Consider the following 11550-nt stretch of genomic DNA (forward strand, 5'->3'; position numbering starts at 1 on the left):
AAGTAATTGGAATTTTAATTTATAGCTCAAGTTTAATTGACCGATGGTTATGCTTTTTTGCAAAATATTTTTAAATTAGTGTAATTTAATCCTTTATTACTCTATATTTATATTTTATTTAAAAAATTATTTTATTATAATTTATAGCATACCTTAATATATATTTTAGATAATTCAATTTTATGAGAAATTACTTATCTCTGAGTAAGTAAATTACTTTCTAGAAATTACTTTCCAAAAAATTGAGTATTTGAATCAAACAAATTTAAATTTAGATTTGATTAATATATTTTTTTAATTTTTTAAAAAATAAATGTAATTGTGATTTTATAAAATGAAATAAAGTTAATAAAAAATAAAAAATATTGTATTAATAACTTTTCAATTAAATATTATTAGTAGAAGTCAAACAAGAAAGTCCTTAAAGAAATGAGATTTCACACTGCCTTGATGCTAAATTAATAACCTTTATTTGGTATATTTAAGAGATATTTTGTGCATTTTCCTTTCACAAATTCCATTATGAGAAATAAATAAATTAGAATTTAAAACATATTGATTGAAAATGACATATTAATTTTTTTAATTATTTATGAGAAGTAATTTAGTTTCATTAGCAAAAATAATTTTTAATTTAAGCTTCACACTTAAGTGATTATTAACATCTACATATAAGAAACTATATAATAATTACATAAGTAAAATATTTATTTTAATAATGTATATAGTTTGCAGTTAAAAATTATTTATATATATAAAAAATTTCATTTACCCCTATTACATATATAAATTTCATAACCAAATTATTCATTTATAATATTGCTGAGATCTGGCGGAACGTCTAAATGATAATACCTAAACAGATATTGGATTCGCTGGATTAATCATTAATACGTAATAGGTTTATTGAGCCACTTTATGTTTGACTTTGAGAAATAGATTCTGTAAGATAAATAAGACGATCAAAGATCCACCGGAAGAGTTTTCGATGAAGATCTTTCAATACTCAAGTCATATCTAAAAATTTAATGGAGTTAAAGGGAAATAAAATAAAAAAAATAAGAGAATAATGGTTTCGAATTTCTTCTCTGTCACAAAGAGAGAAATAGGTTTCTTTTCAAAAAACATGAGAAATCCTTTTCGGGATTAATTTATTATATAAATACTTTTGAATAAAATTAATACTTATAGTATCGTTTCTCCTTCTAATGGAGTATAAATACTTTTGTATATGTGTGTTAGAGATATTTTTATACATTTGTGTTAAGCAATGCATTAATGATAAGTTACAAAATAATAAATGCAGAATTGGCAGATTCGTACTCTTTATATACACGCTTATAATCCATATTTTGTATTAAAGAGGTGACTAGCTCATAAAAGGTCATCATCTTTTCCTTTATTTCATTAGGTCGTGCCGAATTCATTCAATCTATATAAAAATAAGCCACATTCAATCACTGTAATCGGTCACGTCGGCATTCAAAATCTTATTATAATACCGGTTTTGAGAAAATCGATCTGTCTATTTTTTTTTATTTTTGAGAAGGCTGATCAGTTTATTTCGAAATTTAATACACTAGTGAATGTTATTAATTTGATTTTTTATATTTGATAAATCAAATTTTTTATTAATAGTTCACAAAATGAAAAAATTTTCGATTCACATATGTGTTTTAAATTTTTTATACATTATCCATTTATATTTATTAATATTATTAATAAACAATTATTTGCATGTGACAACACATGATAAAATTTTATTAAAATTAAAAAAAAACAATAATTTTGGCATATCTCTGTAATTAATTTATAATTTATACACGACAAATAAATAAATAAATTTGCCAACCACGTTTTCGGTGGCCATGCTAGTATTTTCACCCGTTATGTGATTCCCATAAAATAAAGTACTGCCTATTTTATTGAGAAAAAATATTATAATTATATATATATATAATTGTTTTTATCTGAAAAATAAAAAATCAGAGATGCTTTCTTCATCTCTTACGTCATTATTCTACCTCAGCACTCTTCTTCATTTTTTTTTTAATTTTTATATTTCATTTCTTTACCTCATTGTTATTTAATTAGAAAATTACAAGTGTCCTCACGAGGAAGTCTATTGCCTCAAATTTAGTGATATACGATAAAGTTAATTCTTCAATTAATAGTTTCTACTTGCACAAAAATTATTTTTATTTGTTAGTATTATAAATTATTTGTATTTTTTATAAATTTAATAATAATAATTTATTTATATATTCTAATGTTTTCATATTTAAAATCTTATTAGAAAATAATTTAGTATATAAATTAATTAGTTCTTTATAAAGTATACATTGCAAGTATATTAAAATATTATACAAAACTCACTATTTAATAATATTATAATTATTTTTAAAAATTAAAATTCATGAAAAATTCCAGTTATCCATTTGTAATCACCACGCACGTGCTTCAACCTGCAAATTATTTTGTACGGTGATAGAGATTTTGAACCGCAATAATAATCTTTGAAAAATTTTGTATAATTACAATCAACGGTGGAGATTTTCCACAGCTACAATCTCATCCTTTGTATTGTACTCGCACGATTTGAGAATCACAATGTCATCATTTTCACTCTATAATTTGACTTTATTTCCTGATGCATTTATTGTTTTTATTAATTATTCGTATTTACCTCCTAAAATTGAAAAATAAAATTAAAAAAAAAAACAAAAAGGTGCTTTAATCAATTATTCTTTTTTTATTAAATAATCTGTCAAATAATTTTTTTAATTTTATAAAAAGACATTTAAAATATAAAAAAGTTACTAAGGTCCATGAGTTTTGAAAAATTAAAAGTTCTTTTTGTTTACTATTAGTGTGTTTGTTATTTGAAGGACTATATAATTTATGATTAATTTTTTGGATAACTACATAAGTTATGATAATAAAACGTGAAGAGTCATAAGCGAATAATTGAAGATTGGGTTGGTAAGGAAAATAGGGAAGAGAAAGGGAAGAGAGAATAAAGGAGAGAAAGAGAAAATTATACACCTAACAAACCTTCACTAAGCAAAATTAAACCCAACAAGAAAATCAAGAAGAAAACGAAGAAGACAACAAGGATATAAGCAAAATCAGCAAAGTCTAAAATTTTTAGTTCGTTTTTCTCGAAAATTACTTTATTTTTAATATTTGGAGAAATCTCATTTAATAGTAGCACTGATATTTCGGAATGGCACAGCTGCATTATCATTCATACTCTTGTAGACAATAAATTACCGTAACTTCTGTTGTGTCACTTCTCTTGTACTCATATTATTATTTACGCAAAACTTAATTTATTTTGCTTTTGTCAAAAGTTTAATCTTTGTGTTTTTTTTTTTTTTTTTTTTTTCATATCTGCATGCTGTATTTGTGTTTGATTATCACCTTAATTGTTTCAGTGATTTCACAGTGACAGTGGATACATGCATCACAACAATCGATGTTGGAGCGATAATGGTAGCTATATGCTATTTTAAATGGATCGATTTTCGATGAAAGATGTGCATTTTTAAATTTGAGTATCTTATTAATTGTTATTGTCGATTTTTCATTTGGCTTTACTGTGTTTGGATGGATGATGTAGTTGGTGGGTGGTGATGGGAAACATACACAAGTGAATCCATTTCAACAATCCGTCTATTTAAGTAAAATAGATAACATTTTAAACGTAAAATATTTTATATGAAAAATATTTTTTTAGCAAAATTATTTATTTTAATTACTTAGTTTTAATTTAAAATTTAAAATAGTATTTGATAACCTCCGGATCTTTTCCAGTCTAGGAATAAGGTCGGATCCAAAAGAAGGATACAGGTCCAAAACCCATCAGATCATATGCTCGAAAGACGGCTCGACTTCACGAGTCTGGGCCAGCGACCCAGGGCAATCCGGATCAGATACGAGCACAAGCCCAATAGGGGAGTAGGCCCAATCACTCACCAACCATGTTCGCATGCGTGCCAAGGTGAATTAAATGGCCGCCTGCGTGGAGAAGGGCCTGACACGTCCATACGTACGGGCCTGAAGGACACAGACAGGTAGCACTATGTGAGGGGGGCAGGAAAAAAGGCAAGCTCTCTTCTTTTCTCTCTTCTTCTTCCTCTGGAGGGCCTCCATATTTTTCTCTGAAACTCAAGTCTATCCATAAAATATTATATCATAAACCTGACTTGGGTGTCGGAGGGTCTCCACCGGGGGCATCCCCGGTAGACCCCTGACCATTTTTCCCTATTTTGCAGGTCCCTTCATCAAATAGAATATCGAGAGATCCATTTGATGAACCCATATGATGGACCAAGAAGAAAACCAGATATATCATGGAGAAGGAGGAGAAAAAGATTTATCAAATGACGCCGTCTGTGGGAACGAAAGAGATTTTACTATCTCTAAAGTTTCCAGATCCATCCATTGAGATCCACATGAGATATGAAAGTTTGAGCGAATAATCCAGCTGAAAAGAAAGGTTCATTGTGTTAAAAGAATATTTTGATAGTATTTCAGATAGTCTATTTTAATATTTATTAGATTTTATTACGGCTGATTTTTTCTTTGAAACCTGGCGAAGCAAAATCTCATATCAGAGTACTTGTCTATGAGTATAAATTTAATTTTTTCTCTAAAAAAAAAAAAAAAAAAAAAAAGAGGAGAGCAAGAGTGAAAAGAGCTCGAGCTGCCAAAGACGCGCCGACCTGATGAGGAAGTTGTTGGTCTGGTCAAGCTCCAACAAATGAGGTCGGCGCGACGCAGAAATGGACCAGATAGACAGACGTGATAGTGCCAAAGACACGTCGACCTAAGGAGGAAGTCGCTGGTCTGGTCGAGCTCCAACAAGTGAGGTCGGCGCAACACTGAAATGGGCCAGATAGGAAGATATGATGAAGCCAACACCACGTCTGCAAACGAAGAAACCACAACCTTCAAGAATTAAAGCAGACACCACCCGGTGATCAACTTTTGAGTGGGAAGGCTCCAGCAGATCAAGCTGGATAGGTCGGAAGAAGTAGTCGGTCTCGCATCTCTAGTCGAATGGCCAGACTGCCCTCAAGATTCGAATGCATGTCATCTGTATGTGAATGTGGAGGTTCAAGTGGATGATACAAGTCTCCTTCTTTCCTGTTCCGTTTATTCCTTCTGTCCCTTCATTAAATGAGTTGGGGAAAACGGGATGGTCGGCCAATCGAAATAGCAAGACTGAAAGGAGCTCGGCCCTGTTGGCCAGCTTGAAGACGAGTGCAAGTCTTGAACTTGGGTTTAGTGGAGCACGACGGCTGATTGAGCAGGTCGGCCAATCAACAAAATTGTAAATTTTTCAAGATGGAGTTTGATGAGAGTGGAGAAAGCCACGCGTCCACAGGATCCACTCATAGGTAGTCGACGTGGCTCTTGACGGAGGTAAGTATCCAAATTCCCTACAAATATTACAGTGATGCCATTGTAAACAATTTGTTAAAAGTAGCTTGCACCCAATCCACTCCTGCTACAAACAATTAATTATTATTCATCATCACAACCAGATAAACTTCAAAGTTGAGAGCTTCTTATCACTACTTTCACTTTACTTATCATTCTACAGTTATTATTGACTGTAAAATTATAAAGTTTACATAATACTTAAAATTAAATTTACAAAATTTTATGTGTTCAAGCATATTGTTTTATATATTAAAAATTAAAAATTAGAATATTTAAAAGGAATTTACACATGCACAATATTATTTATTGAATCTCTAAATTGTATGAGCTAATATTATTAATTAGAGCTAATATTTACATTCATCCGAAATATGAAACTAAGTGACATGTGCGACATATTATTGATGAATATTATTGAATTAACAATGAGCATCCTCGTTATATACGCTCTGTGCAAGCTTTTATTTTGCAGAAAAATCCTGAATCTCGCTCAAAGACCTCAGGCAAGCACAAGACCGGGATCCCCAAGATCTCCCGGATACAAAACCGGGATCTCAAAGATCTCCCGGAACAAAAACGGCCGGCGAAGATCTCAAAGATCTCCCGAAGCAAAAACAGCCGGCGAAGATCTCAAAGATCTCCCGGAGCAAAAACGGCCGGCGAAGATCTCAAAGATCTCTCGGAGCAAAAAACAGCCGGCGAGATCCCCAAGATCTCCCAGAGCAAAAAACGGCCGGCGAGATCCCCAAGATCTCCCGGGGTCCCCAAAGATCGGGGTCCCCAAAGATCTTCTGGTGTCACATGCTCACAGCAAACAGCGGTATACAATGACAACATATTAGAACAACTCATAAGAACATAGTTCCGACCTCACATAAAAGATTGGGGCACGGGACCATAAATGAAAAGCTAAACTCCGACCTCCCAAAGGAGCTCGAGTCATAAGGTAAAGAGACTTTGATCTCGCACAACAGCCAAAAGCGCCAAAGTGCCATGCTGACCTCAAGAGGGTGCTGGAATAGAAATAAAAGAATTTGAATCCGACCTCTCGAAAGAGCTCGGATCATAGGCTAATAAGACCTCGATATAAGAAATAAAAGAATTTGAATCCGACCTCTCGAAAGAGCTTGGATTACAGGCTAATAAGACCTCGATCTTGCAAAATAACCAACATATAACGAAATTAAACTAAGTCGCCCCAATGCCTGTATCGTGTAACAATGCGACCTGCTAAAGGCCGATGCAACGCTCACGGCGCCAAAGCGCCAAAGCACCATGCTAATCTCAAGAAAATGAGCCCGGTACTGGTAAATCCAATAGGCAGACCAAATTAAGGCGAGGCGAATCCTAAGCAAAATGCATACCAAAATACAGAACCAAACAAAGAATCAGGGGCAATCATAAGAGGCACCGACCTTGAAAATTGACCGCTAGCGCTAAACCAGCTCAACTAGCCTAGAGAGAGGCCTAAGCAGCAAAGAGCCCGCAAAACGCTTGAAGGTAGACAGCCCAGAGAACACTCGGGGGAAAAAAACCCAACTAACCGATACATACACGAGAGTCAAATGCTCAGATAAAGAATCAAGGAGACAGGAGCAACGTAAAAAGTTTCTGAACGACCGAATGGGACAGTAGAAAGCCCTGACTCATTAGGATACAAAAGAATCGAGCTCCCTCCATGAAAAGGCCCACAAATGCAAGAACGCATAAAAGGATAAACGAAGGCAAAGGACCGTGCTCACAACTCGGATTAATTTGCAATAAACAAACATTTAGCAAGAATAACCCAGGAAGAGGAAAATGAAAAAAGAACGAGCTCTCTATCCCAGTGGAGCACACAGCTCAAACCTCACTGACTGCCAAAAGGTTATCTCAAGAGAGACAAGGCGTCTGAGCTCGTAACAAGAACAAGATTTAAAATCATCTAAAGTGGGGCACTCATACAAATAAGACATTTCTCTAGGTATTATGTATCCGAGCTCGCAACAGTGACGAGATCGTAAGTCAAAAACAGAAATGCCCTCATGGGAATAAGAAAAACTCGCAAGTCAGAAGCTTAACCAAACTTCGAGCTCTTAGCCCGGGTCAGTTCGACTAGCAAAGTCCCAGTAGAGCTAGCCTGGTCCATCAAGTAAGTAAAATTGACAAAGTCAGAAGACAGTTTGAGTAGAAAATAATGATAATGCACAGGGCGAGGTGAAATATCATTCATCATCAAGAACACATCTCTAGATCGCCATACATTTAAACACCAAAGTAAAGAGATAAAGAAATAAGGCAAGTAAAGGACGTTTTGACAAGAGTTGTTCTCGAGCTGCACGGTCATTAATGGAGCCTAAGTATTTACCCCCTCACCAGTCATGGAATAACTGCTAAGGAGGTAAAGGGGCAATTGATAACCTCCAGATCTTTTCTAGCCCAGGAATAAGGTCGGATCCAAAAGAAGGCCACAGGTCCAAAGCCCATCAGATCATATACTCGAAAGACGGCTCGACTTCATGAGCCTGAGCCAGCGACCCAGGGCAATCCGGATCAGATACGAGCACAAACCCAATAGGGGAGTAGGCCCAATCACTCACCAACCCTGTTCGCATGCGTGCCAGGATGAATTAAATGGCCGCCTGCGTGGAGAAGGGCCTGACACATCCATACGTACGGGCCTGAAGGACACAGACAGGTAGCACTATAGATGTGGAGGGGCAGGAAAAAAGGCAAGCTCTTTTCTTTTCACTCTTCTTCTTCCTCTGGAGGGCCTCCATATTTTTCTCTGAAACTCAGGCCTATCTATAAAATATTATATCATAAACTTGATTTGGGCATCGGAGGGTCTCCACCGGAGGCATCCCCGATAGATCCCTGACCATTTTTCCCTATTTTGCAGGCCCCTTCGTCAAATAGAACATCGAGAGATCCATTTGATGAACCCATATGATGGACCAAAAAGAAAATCATATCTGTAACAGCCCGCTTATCGGACCATCACCGGCACTAGGATCCAGATCGGCTTAAGGCCGCCGGGACCCGTAGTAAGCCTACTGTCAACTCTGTGTACCTGATAAATCCCATACATGATCATACTTAAGCTTAAAACTGTTACTTACTCTTCTTTTTTTTTTTTCTTTGCTTGACTATCTTTTCTTTTCTGTAACACTGAAACTTTTCTTATCAACTAAGCCTAGACTATGCATGCTCTGTCTGTATGCACTCGAAGAGTGATACCTGCTATGGTACCATACAGTAACTACAGAGATAGAAATACTACCATGCACCAAGCCTAGCTCTCATAACAACATTATCTCACTCATAAAACATAAACATAAAATGATCATGTGCAAAGGGATAAACATACACTAGGGCCAAGCACAATTCTATAACTCAGTACATAACTTACTATTACATCATTTCTATACATTACATAAACTCTGTACTGTACATCATTATCATGTCCACTATTCTATATTAGTACATAGGCCTTTTACCCTTGCTATCTCTTTCTCTTTCTCTTCTCTGAGACCCTGAAAAAATGGGGTTAGGGAGAGGGATGAGCTGCTAAAGCCCAGTGAGCGGAATCTATAAAAACAATCACATTTAAAACATGCTATCATATGATGCATCACTGCACAAACATTTCACATCTCGGATTGGACATGATCCCAAAACTCCCTTTGTCAGTGCCCGGCCCCCAAAGGAGCTCACACAGGTCTTTCACTAACTACTCATGGTGCCCGACCCTATAAGGGCTCTCACAGGACTCATCCAAGGTAAATGCCCGGCCCCAAAGGAGCTCACACAGGACATACAATAATGACAGACTTATGGGCTATTGAGATCGCCTCGGTCCAATCCACATATACAAGTAATAATGCAATGCATCAACTTGGTGAATACTAATGCAAAGCATCCTACATAAACATGGCATTAATGATGCATGAATCATGCTAAAACAGTTCTTAACTTTTAAAATAAAGTTCTGTTCCACTCACCTCTGTCAACTGCTGAGCAGTCTCTGTAACTCTAACTCTGTGGGCCTCCTTGGTCTCTCGGGTCCGTACCTACACAGGTGGACTCAAATGAGGACCAAACTTCCTTAAACATAACTCCTACTATCTCCCCAAAACCCCTCTAAAACATCATAGGCATGCATGGAAAAATGGGCAAAAGAAGGCTGGACTGGGCACTTTCGGCGGCTGGTTCGGCGGCCGAAACCTCCCTCCAGAGACGAAACTCATGCATGTTCGGCGGCACCTTCGGCGGCCGAAAGTCTCGTCCAGAGACGAAACTCATGCACCTTCGGCGGCCGAACTCCCTCTTTCGGCGGCCGAAAGCCCCTTTCTCACCCAAAAGCCTAGCTTTCGGGGGCAAGGTTTGGCAGCCGAAACTGCCTCCACAAGGGGTTCGGCGGCCGAACCTTGCTTCGGCGGCCGAACCTGGATTCTCCAAAAAGGCAGAATCCGAGCACAACTCATGCTCTCAGCCTCCAAACTCCTATCAAACACCCAGAACATGCATACCAACACTTCTCAACTAACATATAACATAACTCATACATATAGAGGCCTAAAAACTAGTTCAAGCCCCAAAAACAACAACAAAATGCATATGAGCAACATATGCTCAAACTCATGCTTATACCCCAAAACATGCCATAAACTTCTCCAAAACTTCTAAAACTTGCTTTAAACATAAGGGGAGGTGAGGATCCATGCTTACCTCTTGAAGAACTAGAGGATTGATGATCCAAGCTTGGAGATAGGAGAAAACTCAATTAAACTCTCCAAGTGCTCAACTTTGCTTCCTTTTGCTCAAATCTCTAAAACAAAGCTCAAATCAAGTTAAAACATGCAAGATTTGAGGAAAACATGAGAAATCACACCAAGGAGAGCTTGAACCTACCTTTGACCCAAAAACAGAGTGTTTAACACTCAAGTCTCGGGCAAAGGGGCTTTTGTAGTGGCCAACCGACTCTTCCTTCGGCGGCCTAACGTGCATGCGAAACCATGCAACTTTCGGCGGCCGAACTTCACCTTCGGCGGCCGAACCTGGCTTTTGTCCCCTTGGCCTTTTCATTTCAAAACTCAATTTTCTTAACTCAAAACATGCAGATTGATAAAAACACTTAAAAAAACATCTTAAAAACCTTTCTTATACCCTTAGGGCAAGCTCCGACATCCTCGAATCCCGACTTCCAACGGAAAATCCGCCGGAACGTAGGAATTCCGATACCGGGGTCTAGCCGGATATTACAATATCTATCATGGAGAAGGAGGAGAAAAAGATTTATCAGTATTAATAAAATTTTTATAGTAAAGACAGTAATTCATTCTTTCTTTAAAAATAATTAATTTTTTATTTGTTAAAAATATAAAAAATATTTTATGTGAAAGTATAAAATTATAAAGTAATTATCACACATGTTAGCTTTAATATGTTTTTTTTTCAATTAAAAAAAGAGAGTTTGTAATTCTAAACTTTACGGATGCTAGTAAAAAAAAAAAAACAATAATATTTTAAATTATAAAACAAATAAAAGTGTATCACACATGGTAATTCCAAAACAGAGCAGCCCTTTATTAGGATATTATATAATAAGCTGCGATGGAAAATTCTAACACGTCATCAATATCTGATGTGGCAAATAATTATCCTTTACTCTATTCAACCACTTTCCCATTAAAGAAATAAAAAATCAAACTATATCGTATTCATCTTAAAAATGGATATTATCAAATTATAAGTACTATTTCTTTACCACTTCCTCTATTTCTCTAACCCTAAAAAAAAAAAAATACTTCTATTTTATGAGCTCTTTCACTTTTCATTTAATTTATTTTTAAAAATAATTAATTTACTATCTACTTTATTTAATATGCCACAAAAATTAAGATTTTAGGTTATAATAATAATAATAATTTTAACAATACAAATTATTTTTTTTATCAAAGTAATTTTATTTGAAAGTATATCATGAATAAATAAATAAATTCAATTATTTTAATTATGTTTATTATTTCTTCTAGATAAGTTTTTTCTGAATTTTAATTAGTAATATTTTTTTTTGAAATTTTAATATATATATATCTATATAAAATAATAAATCAC

Source organism: Manihot esculenta, chromosome 15 (assembly GCF_001659605.2).
Source record: "Manihot esculenta cultivar AM560-2 chromosome 15, M.esculenta_v8, whole genome shotgun sequence".
In the NCBI taxonomy this organism is placed as follows: Eukaryota; Viridiplantae; Streptophyta; class Magnoliopsida; order Malpighiales; family Euphorbiaceae; genus Manihot; species Manihot esculenta.